General features: G+C 45.6%; 1 pseudogene; it reads right to left on the bottom strand.

Annotated features, from left to right (window-relative positions):
* Positions 1-1710: 1710 nt before the first annotated feature.
* LOC139028331 (uncharacterized) lies at positions 1711-5883 on the bottom strand (annotated as a pseudogene).
* Between the last annotated feature and the right edge of the window lie 6308 nt (positions 5884-12191).

Below are 12191 nucleotides of genomic sequence, written 5' to 3'. Positions count from 1 at the left end.
TTCGTTTGTAGCTTCACGGTCGTTTGTTGTTTTGTCTAGTTTGTGTTAGTGTTCGTTTCTTTCTCTTCTAATAAGTGAAGATATGTTTTATCACGCTGCGCTTGGTCCTCTCTTTCACCTAAAGACGATCGTGACAGAATTACCCACCACAAAAGGACCAAGCAGCGTGTTAAGCAGCAGCAGGAACAAACATACACAGGATTCATGGACTTGGGAGGAATACTGGACGGTAAGGGACCTTGGGCACAACCGGGAGAATATCGCCTCCCTCGTGAAGAGCTGGAGGCGCTAAGCCGAGAGGAGGCGATATGAGGAGGCAGCACGGAAGCGAGGCTGGAAGTTTCTTGGGGGGCTACAAGGGAGTGTGGCGAAGTCAGGTAGGAGACCTGCGCCATCTCCCCGTGCTTACCGTGGGAAGCGAGAGTACGGGCAGACACCGTGTTATGCGTAGAGAGCGACGGTGTCTCCTGTACGTGTGCATAGCCCGGTGCAGTACATTCCAGCTCCTCGTATCGGCCGGGCTAGATTGGGCATTGAGCCAGGTGCCATGAAGCCGGCTCAACGCGTCTGGTCTCCAGTGCGTCTCCTCGGGCCGGCATCATGGCACCAGCCTTACGCATGGTGTCCCGGTTCGCCAACACGAGCAGTGCGGTTTATTCCACCTCCCCGCACTGGTCGGGCTACGGGGACCATTCAACCAGGTAAGGTTGGGCAGGCTCAGTGCTCAAGGGAGCCAGTACGCCTGCACGGTCCGGTATATCCGGGCCACCTCCCGCCCCAGCCCAGTACACCAGTGCCAAACCACGCACCAAGCTTCCAGTGCGTCTCCAGAGCCCTGTTCCTCCTCCACGCACTCGCCCTATGGTGCGTGTCTCCAGCCGGTACCACCAGTTCCGGCACCACGCACCAAGCCTCCTGTGCGTCCTGTTGCTGCTCCGCACTAGCCTTGAGGTGTGTGTCCTTAGCCCGGTACCTCCAGTTCCGGTACCACGCACCAGGCCTACTGTGCGCCTCAGCCGGCCAGAGTCTGCCGCCTGCCCAGCGCTATCTAGGTTGGATGGGGAGTGTTGCTGCACAGCTATTTTCAGGTCTCTCCAGAGATGTTCAATCGGGTTCAAGTCCGGGCTCTGGCTGGGCCACTCAAGGACATTCAGAGACATGTCTCGAAGCCACTCCTGCGTTGTCTTGGCTGTGTGCTTAGGGTTGTTGTCCTGTTGGAAGGTGAACTTCAGCCCAGTCTGAGGTCCTGAGCGCTCTGGAGCAGGTTTACATCAAGGATCTCTCTGTACTTTGCTCTGTTAATCTTTTCCTCGATCCTGACTAGTCTCCTAGTCCCTGCCGCTGGTAAAAACATCCCCACATGTCACGCACTGGCCTTAGTTATCTTTGTTTTCTTTATTATTTTAGTTAGGTCAGGGTGTGACATGGGGGATGTATGTGTTTTTGTCTATGTCTATGTTTGACGTTAGTAGCGTGTGTCTGCACTTTCGTTTTGTAGCTTCACGGTCGTTTGTTGTTTTGTCTAGTTTGTGTTAGTGTTCGTGTTCGTTTCATCTTCTAATAAAGTGAAGATGTATTTATATCACGCTGCGCCTTGGTCCTCTCTTTCACCTAAAGACGATTGTGACACCACAACATGATCCTGCAACTACCATGCTTCGCCATAGGGATGGGGTATTGTATGTAGATTGATGAGGAAAATAAACAATTTAATCAATTTTAGAATAAAGCTGTAACGTAACAAAATGTGGAATTACTTTCCCAATGAACTGTATATAGGCCAGCAAATTAAAAATGTGTCTTAAGCCCTTCTTTAAAAGCCCCAGAAGTCTGAACAGCCCTGAGATTGTCAGAAAGGGAGTTCCAAAGGCGTGGTGCGTGGGAGGAAAAAGCACGGTCTTCCATTGTCCGGAGCCGGGTCCTGGGTACATGAAGCATTTTGGCTTTGCTTGACCATAGGGTGCATGGGGGTTCATAGGGGGAGAGTAGATTCCCTATTTAGGGCTTTGTAGAACAGGAGGAGAATTTTAAAGTCAATTATTTGAGGGACAGGCAGCCAATGGAGGTCAGCAAGGATGGGGGTGATGTGGGCAGACTTTGTGTTTGTGTCAAAGGCCATGCAGCACTGTTTTGAATGAGCTGTAATTTATGAATTGAGTGTAAAGGCAGGCCCCCAAATACTACATTCCCATAATCAATTCTGGAGAAAACGAATGCATGGATAAGCTTTTTTCATCAGAAGTGGTGAGACAGGGTCTTAGGCGGACTAATGTGGACATTGACAGAGAGAGCAGGGTCAAATTTCACACCCAGGTTGGTGATGACTGAGGAGAGGCGAATGATGTGGCCATCTACGGCATGGAAGATGCTGCAGGAGTTGGTGATCTGCTGTGGGGTGCCTATCAGCATTACCTCTGTCTTGCTGCTGATGAGTTGGAGGAAGTTATTCTGCATCCAGTATTTGACCTCTTCCAGACAGTTGGACAAGGTTGACAGAGCAGATGCTGTGTCAGGGTTTTAATGTAAACCTGTGTGTCGTCTGCGTAGTGAAATTGGACACTATGTTGTCTGAAGATCTGGCCAAGTGGGAGCAGGAAGAGAATGGGTCCTAGCACTGACCCTTGTTGGACACTGCAAGTTATGGTGAACTCCTCTGATCTTGCCTCACCAAGGGTGAAGTACTGCTTGCGGTAAGAGAGGTAGGAGGTGAACCAGTTTAGGGCAGTCCCACAGATGGCTTTCTGAGGTGCTGCAGTAGAATGGTGTGATCTACTGTGTAGAAAGCAGCACTTAGAGTACCAGTCAAAAGTTTGGATACCACTAGTCATTCAAGGGCTTTTCTTTATTTGTACCATTTTCTACATTGTAGAATAATAGTGAAGACATCAAAACTAGGAAATAACACATATGGAATCATGTAGTAACCAAAAAAGTGTTAAACAAATCAATATATATTTTATATTTGAGATTCTTCAAAGTAGCCACCCTTTGCCTTGATGACAGCTTTGCACACTCTTGGCATTCTCTCAACCAACTTCATGAGGTAGTCACCTGGAATGCATTTCAATTAACAAGTGTGCGTGGTTAAATGTTTATTTGTGGAATTTCTTTCCTTCATAATGCTTTTGAGCCAGTCAGTTGTGTTGTGACAAGGTAGGGGTGGTAAAGATAGCCCTATTTGGTAAAAGACCAAGGCAATATTATGGCAAGAACAGCTCAAAAAAGCAAAGAGAAACGACAGTCCATCATTACTTTAAGACATGAAGGTCAGTCAATCAAGAAAGTTTCTTCAAGTGCAGTCGCAAAAACCATCTAGCGCTATGATGAAACTGGCTCTCATGAGGACCGCTACAGAAGACTATTGCAGAGGATAAGTTCATTAGAGTTACCACCTTCAGAAATTGCAGCCCAAATAAATGCTTCACAGAGTTCAACAAACAGACACATCTCAACATCAACTGTTCAAAGGAGACTGCGTGAATCAGGCCTTCATGGTCAAATTGCTGTAGAGAAACCCCTACTGAAGGACACCAATAAGAATAAGAGACTTGCTTGGGCCAAGAAACATGCACAATGGACATTAGACAGGTAGAAATCTGTCCTTTGGTCTGATTAATCCAAATTTGAGATTTTTGGTTCCAACCAGCGTGTCTTTGTGAGACGCAAAGTAGGTGAACAGATGATCTCCGCATGTGTGGTTCCCACCGTGAAGCATGGAGGAGGAGGTGTGATGGTCTGGGGGTGCTTTGCTGGTGACACTGTCAGTGATTTATTTAGAATTCAAGGCACACTTAACCGGCATGGCTACCATAGCATTCTGCAGCGATACGCCATCCCATCTGGTTTGCGCTTAGTGGGACCTGTTTTTCAACAGGATAACGACCCAGCACACCTCCAGGCTGTGTAAGGGCTATTTGACCAAGAAGGAGAGTGATGGAGTGCTGCATCAGATGACCTGGCCTCCACAATCACCCAACCTGAACCCAATTGAGATGGTTTGGGATGATTTGGACTGCAGAGTGAAGGAAAAGCAGCCAACAAATGCTCAGCATATGTGGGAACTCCTTCAAGACTGTTGGAAAAGCATTCCAGGTGAAGCTGGTTGAGAGAATACCAAGAGTGTGCAAAGCTGTCATCAAGGCAAAGGGTGGCTACTTTATTTAGATATGTTTAACACTGTTTTGGTTACTACACGATTCCATATGTGTTATTTCATAGTTTTGATGTCTTCACTATTATTCTACTAGATGTAGAAAATAGTAAAAATAAAGAAAAACTCTTGAATGAGTAGGTGTGTCCAAACTGTTGAATGGTACTGTAGGTCCAGGAGAATATCTGTATCTGCAGCCATGAGCAGGTAATTTACAACCTTCACCGATGCTATCTCAGTACTGTAGTACCATGGGCCTGAAGCCAGAATGGAGAGCCTCATAAAGCTGGTTAGTGCTGAGGTGTGAGGGAAGTTGAGCTGCCACTATCTTCTCCAGGACTTTAAATAGAAATGGGAGGTTGTAAATAGGCCTGTAGTTTGAGTGGAGGTCTGGGTCAAGGGATGGTTTCTTGAGCAAGGGGGTGATGGCAGCAATTTCGTGATGGCACCTGCCCAGTGTGGAGGGACTTGTTGAACAGGTTGGTTACAAACTGGATGAGAGCGGCTGAGCATGTTTTGAACAGTGATGTTGGAATAGGGTCGAGGGGGTCACTGGTAGTTTTCATTTTTGAGATTAGTTCTAACACAGCGGAAGGTGAAAATAGAACAAAGTCGCTAAGAGGATGAGCATATATGGGTGGTGGGGTAGGAGCCAGAGTGAGATTAGGGTTGGAGGATACAATGTTTTTTCAGATGGTGATGATTTTAGCTTTGAAGAACTAATCAAATAAACTCAGCAAAAAAAGAAACATCACTTTTTCAGGACCCTGTCTTTCAAACTATATTTGTAAAAATCCAAATAACTATCTTCATTGTAAAGGGTTTAAACACTGTTTCCCATGCTTGATCAATGAACCATAAACAATTAATGAACATGCACATGTGGAACGGTCGTTAAGACACCAACAGCTTACAGACGGTAGGCAATTAAGGTCACAGTTATGAAAACTTAGGACACTAAAGAGGCCTTTCTACTGACTCTGAAAAACACCAAAAGAAAGATGCCCAGGGTCCCTGCTCATCTGCGTGAACGTGCCTTAGGCATGCTGCAAGGAGGCCTGAGTACTGCAGATGTGGCCAGGGCAATAAATTGCAATGTCCGTACTGTGAGACGCCTAAGACAGCGCTACAGGGAGACAGGACGGACAGCTGATCGTCCTCGCAGTGACAGACCACGTGTTACAACACCTGCGCAGGATTGGTACATCCGAACATCACACCTGCGGGACAGGTACAGGACGGCAACAAAAACTGCCTGAGTTACACCAGGAATGCACAATCCCTCCATCAGTGCTCAGACTGTCCGCAATAGGCTGAGAGAGGCTGGACTGACGGCTTGTAAGCCTGTTGTAAAGGCAGGTCCTCACCAGACAGCAACAATGTTGCCTATGGGCACAAACCCACCGTCGCTGGACCAGACAGGACCGGCAAAAGTGCTCTTCACTTACGAGTCGCGGTTTTGTCTCACCAGGGGTGATGGTCGGATTCACGTTTATCGTTGAAGGAATGAGCGTTACACCGAGGCCTGTACTCTGCAACGGGATCGATTTGGAGGTGGAGGGTCCGTCATTGTCTGGGGCGGTGTGTCACAGCATCATCGGACTGAGCTTGTTGTCATTGCAGGCAATCTCAACGCTGTACGTTACAGGGAAGACATCCTCCTCCCTCATGTKGTACCCTTCCTGCAGGCTCATCCTGACATGACCCTCCAGCATGACAATGCCACCAGCCATACTGCTTGTTCTGTGCGTGATTTCCTGCAAGACAGGAATGTCAGTGTTCTGTCATTGCCAGCAAAGAGCCCGGATCTCAATCCCATTGAGCACGTCTGGGACCTGTTGGATCGGAGGGTGAGCGCTAGGGCCATTCTCCCCAAAAATGTCTGGGACCTTGCAGGTGCCTTAGTGGAAGAGTGGGGTAACATCTCACAGCAATAACTGGTAAATCTGGTGCAGTCCATGAGGAGGAGATGCACTGCAGTACTTTATGCAGCTGGTGGCTACACCAGATACTGACTGTTACTTTTGATTTTGACCCCCCTTTGTTCAGGGACACATTATTCCATTTCTGTTAGTCACATATCTGTGGGACTTGTTCAGTTTATGTCTCAGTTGTTTAATCTTGTTATGTTCATACAAATATTTACACATGTTAAGTTTGCTGAAAATAAACGCAGTTGACAGTGAGAGGATGTTTCTTTTTTTGCTGAGTTTATGTAGCGTTGTTCGGTAGTTGCTGTGGGATGGCCAGAGTCTGTAGGGTGGAGGAGATATCTGATGATGGATAACCAGGTCCTGGGATTTCCTCTGTTATTGTCAATCATAGCGGAGTAGAACGTGGAGTGGGCTTCTTTTATTGCTTTGAAATAACAAGCCTGTTGGTCTTTATAAGCCAGTTGGTGGACAGTTAGGTCAGTAATTCTCCACAGACACTCTAGCTTGCGGCCATGGGTCTTCATTCTGCACAGCTCCTCTGTAAACCATGGGGAGGACCATTGAAAGAATACTTGACATGTTTTTTCAGGGGCAAGGCTGTTTAAGTTGTTCCTTAGAGCGCTATTATACAGGTCAACCACCTCATCAGGGGTTGACTCATGACAGTCAGCTTGTAGGGCAGTAGTCAGCTTGTAGACTCCTGGAAGATGGACGTGTCAAGGGACTTGATGGTTCTGAATTGAATAGTGTGCTTGGGCGGAGCTGAAGTGCAGTAGTACTCACAGACATTGTCACATCTCTATCGTCACATACACCTACCTCATGTATATCCAGGTCTGAGGCAGGGGAATCTCCAGTGATGTCCACGATTGTGTGGAGTTGTTGGCATGCTGTACCAGGTTAAGACAGTTAAGGAAGTCAGGAAGTCAGTGGCAGAGGAACATTTTCTTGAATCAACGTGAATGTTGATTCATGAACCGTCATGTTCAGTTCAGTCTTCGTGAAGAAGAACTCTGGTGTTGGTTGACAGCTCCAGGAGTTGGGGCACAAAGCAGTCTTTATGTATGTGTGAGGGTACCGCCCTGTTACTCAGGAAGCTCTTTGTGTGCGGTATAGCTGGAGCCCCAGGGATCCACTGTGAGGTGAGATCTGTTACACCATACAAAGGAAGCCTTCCCTCTGGAGCATAGAGATCCCTCCAACACCAGGAGCCCAGGCTGAAATATGCACACAACAGAATGACCTCATACCCAACATGATTCTATGGTTACAGACACGTTAGTCTGTGGTGTTGTATCTAAAAGTGAACCAATGAAATGTGTTAGATGTTAAATACTTAACTAGTTAAACATCAGGACGTGACCTCTGACCTGTTAATATCAATGTGTATAACTCTCCTCTATGACCATCAACAACGTCACCGTGCTGGAGCGATAGAACGCCAACTGAAGGCTCAAGTCGATTTACTGTTCACTCCAAAATCACATGGCTTGAATAAATGACAGAGAGGCGGCCACGGGCCCGTGAGACTAAACAAGCCACAGCTGTCTGTCTGGTGGTTGGTGGAAATCAAGTCAAAAGGTTGATTGTCGTGGGGGTCAGAAAAACCAGGCCTGGATGTCTCAGAGATGTGACTGAAAATACCACTGCCACCCTTGGCAGACTGGGATCCACAATGCCAGGGACCACCCAGAGCCTCAGGCCCCCAGCCCCACTGTTCCCCTAGCTTTTATACTAGTCAGCAGTATGATGACGAGGAGCAATGCCTGCCCACGCACTTAGACTAACCTTTATATAACTCTAGTAGCCATGGGAAATATGGAACAGGGCCTGACTAAATGGCCCCTTTTTACAGCTGTAGGCAGAGGGTCCGCCATGTGAGTGATGTCAATAGCAGATTCAGACTGGAGACCAACTGAGAAAATGAGAGGGCCRWCMTCTRGGTTATAAGAGGGSAATCTGTGAGTTYGCTTTGCAARTATTTCAGGAGTAATATTTGCCTTAGAAATWAAATATCCCATGGAAAGTGTGTTGAGATATGAGATCATATTTGATCAATGGCATTCCTGCAAAGTTCAAGTGACTAGCAAACATAACTGTCGAACTGCAGGGTGAACCTTTCCTCAGAATTAAGTTTTCATGGTACGTGTTACACATGCAGAAATGTGTCATACATACAGTATTGACTTCAAAATATTCCGGGAGGTTTGTGCTAGTCCTCATTGTTAAGCACATAGCTGAAAAATAGGAATTCAAATCATCTCTCAAGTGATGATGAGGCATAGACAAACACAAACCCCAGCTGGCTAATAGCCAGTTAACACAGATCCACTCCCAGGTCCTACTTTCTGTCACCTCTGTGAACTTGGGAATGTGTGTACAGACTGGAGGGGTGACGTTGCCTTGGCGACCGTGGTGTTGGGGAGGTTGAAGGGGAGCTCTTAAACAGGCCTCAGTGAGAATGACTGACAGGTCAACCAAAAAAGCATGCAGGGGGAATGCAGTAGGCATTGTTCTTGAAACATCTCAGGAACATGCTCTGAACTGGCAGTCGTATTCATGTTCAAAATTCATGGTTTCAATGGAAGAGTTTGAGCTGCATTCCTGAATGGGTAACTTGAAAAGTGCACGGGTCCTAGAACGGGTTGGTAGGCTATTCGGCAGACTACTTACTCAAATACTTTTTTCTCTGACCAAGCAGGTGCAAATATGAATCAAACTTTTTTGTCTCTCTCTCACTCCAAAGTGATATCAAAACTCACTTGTTATATTCTGTGCCACTGAGCCTTAAATAACTCAGGCTAAGTTATGATTGAAGTATAGAGTTGTTGCCAAGCAACAGGATTGCTTAGCCCATCACAGTGTCTTGGGTCCCTGGGTTTTTCTCTTTGTGCTCTTAGGCACTCAATAAATTATAACCAGGAGCAGTTTGGTACAGAGAAAAATAGTACTTCTAGGTTGGTTGAAACAAACATCACATATTCTTGCATACAGTATTATGGAAAAAGCGTGTGCACAGCAAAGTCATCTGTAATGTACTTGCTGGTCTTATGAGACATACACTGAGTGTACAAAACATTAGGAACACCTGCTCTTTGCATGACATAGACTGACCAGGTGAATCCAGGTGAAAGCTATGATCCCTTATTGATGTCACCTTCCACTTCAATCAGTGCAGATGAAGGGGAGGAGACAGGTTAAAGAAAGATTTTTAAGACTTTAGACTATTGAGACATGGACTGTTTATGTGTGCCATTCAGAGGGTGAATGGGCAAGACAAAATATTTAAGTGCCGTTAAACAGGGTATGATAGTAGCTGCCAGGCACACCGGTTTGAGTGTGTCAAGAACTACAACACTGCTGGGTCTTTCACACTTAACAGTTTCCTGTGTATCAAAAATGGTCCACCACCCAAAGGACATCCAGCCAACTTGACACAACTGTGGGAAGCATTTGAGTCAACATGGGCCAGCATCCGTGTGGAATGCTTTCGACACCTTGTAGAGTCCATGTCCGATGAATTGAGGCTGTTCTGAGGGCTAAAGGGGCTGCAACTCAATATTAGGAAGGTATTATTAATCATTTGTACACTCAGTGTATTCTTGCATACAACATCATGGTAATGTACTTGCTGGATTTATGATGAGACATATTCATGCATTACACAACAAAGTAATCTGTAATGTACGAGCAGAAATTCTGATGAGACATTGTTTGTTTGAAATTCACAGAGTATTTTGTTTAATGGGAGTTTTAGCCGCATATCATAGAGCTTAATGATGATTAAACTGTCTCACATTGAGGGGCCTGCATATCACATGATGTATTCCAGATGTATTTCTGCCTGCTGTTTGTTTTTCTCTGAGTATGGATGCTACTTAACAGTCTGTGATGTCTGGGGATTTGTGGGGATGGAAAATAGAGGAGATAGATTGACCTCTGCCCCTGTGTTCCAAAGTTTACACTGGGCAAAATCTGGGGTCCTCTAATGCCATCCAGTGATGGTTTGGATATAAAGGAACACTTACATTCCCCTATGAGTAAAACTCATTGGATTTATTGAGAGTGTGGTTTGAAAGTGGTTTCCATTATTCATACATAAATGCATCATTATCCTCTAGGGTTGTCAGCAACTGCAAACTTCTGAACTGAATGCAGGCTAGAATCAACTAAGGAAACATACAATAGCTTGGTGTAAATATGTTTATTAAAAGCCTTACTCTCCATCAGTGGAGTGGGATAGTCTGGGATGTAGTTTACACTCCCCTCCACAGGCTCACTCTACAGTAGCGTTCCCCTTTACAGTGGTAAACCCATCATTATAAACTGGGTGGTTCAAACCCTGAATGCTGATTGGCTGACAGCCATGGTGTATCAGACCGTATACCACGGGTATGACAAAACATTTATTTTTACCCTTCTAATTATGTTGGTAACCAGTTTATAATAGCAATAAGGCACCTCAGGGGTTTGTGGTATATGGCCAATATACCACGACTAAGGGCTGTGTTCAGGCACTCCGCATTGCGTTTTGCTTAAGAAGGGCCCTTAGCCGTGGTATATTGGCCATATACCACACCTCCTCGGGCCTTATTGCTTAAACATACAACGGTACATAAAATACAGTCCGATGGCACAACAAACAGACAAGACACAGACAGATGATTACAAACATAGAAAGTGCTTATACTCCTCTGCGTGGTGACTGATGCTGCAGTCTACCTTCACTACAACCCAGACACCCCCGTCAGCAAGGGGGCAGGACAGGGAGGATGGATGACGGTGGTGGGCAGGTTAGGCGTGGTTCTTCTTGATAAAGTTAATGAGCCCGTTGGTGGAGGAGTCGTGAGAGTGGACCTCAAAAGAGAGAGATTAGAGAAAAATTGTAGACCTTACACAAGTCTGGTTCATCCTTGGGAGCAATTTCCAAACACCTGAAGGTACCACGTTCATCTGTACAAATAATAGTATAAACACCATGGGACCACCACAGCCGTCATAACGCTCAGGAAGGAGACGCATTCTGTTTCCTAAGCATGAACGTACTTTGGTGTGAAAAGTGCAAATCAATCCAGAACAACAGCAAAGGACCTTGTGAAGATGCTGGAGGAAACGGGTACAAAAGTATCTATATCCACAGTAGAAACGAGTCCTATATCGACATAAACCTGAAAGGCCGCTCAACAAGGAAGAAGCCACTGCTCCAAAACCGCTATAAAAAAAGCCAGACTACGGTTTGCAACTGCACATGGGACAAAGATCGTACTTTTGGAGAATTGTCCTCTGGTCTGATGAAACAAAAATAGAACTGTTTGGCCAAAATGACCATCGTTATGTTTGGAGGAAAAGGGGTAGGCTTGCAAGCCAAAGACCACCATCCCAACAGTGAAGCATGGGGAGGCAGCATCATGTTGTGGGGGTGCTTTGCTGCAGGAGGGACTGGTGCACTTCACAAAATAGATGGCATCATGAGGTAGGAAAATGATGTGTAAATATTGAAGCAACATCTTAAGACATCAGTCAGGAAGTGGGTCTTCCAAATGGACAATGATCCCAAGCATACTTCCAAAATTGTGGCAAAATGGCTTAAGGACAACAAAGTCAAGGTATTGGAGTGGCCATCACAAAGCCCTGACCTCAAGCCATAGAAAATCTGTGGGCAGAACTGAAAAAGCGTGTGTGAGCAAGGCCTACAAACCTGACTCAGTTACACCAACTCTGTCAGGAGGAATGGGCAAAAATTCACCCAACTTATTGTGGAAGCTTGTGGAAGGCTACCCAAAATGTTTGACCCAAGTTAAACAATTTAAAGGCAATGCTACCAAATACTAATTGAGTGTATGTAAACTTCTGACCCACTGGGAATGTGATGAAAGAATAAAATATTAAATAAAATATTCTCTCTATCATTTCTGAACATTCATAATCTTAAAATAAACAGGGAATTTTTACTAGGATTAAATGTCAGGAATTGTGAAAACTGAGTTTTTAAATGTATTTGGCTAAGGTGTATGTAAACTTCCGACTTCAACTCTATCTCTCTATCTCAGAGTTGAGCTGGGTAAGGCTCTGTGTAAGAAGATCGAGCCTGAGCTGCATGGCTCAAT

This window comes from Salvelinus sp. IW2-2015, linkage group LG10, assembly GCF_002910315.2.
Source record: "Salvelinus sp. IW2-2015 linkage group LG10, ASM291031v2, whole genome shotgun sequence".
Taxonomy (NCBI): domain Eukaryota; kingdom Metazoa; phylum Chordata; class Actinopteri; order Salmoniformes; family Salmonidae; genus Salvelinus; species Salvelinus sp. IW2-2015.
The sequence above is the reverse complement of the archived record's forward strand: the minus strand, read 5'-3'. Positions and strand labels throughout refer to the sequence as shown.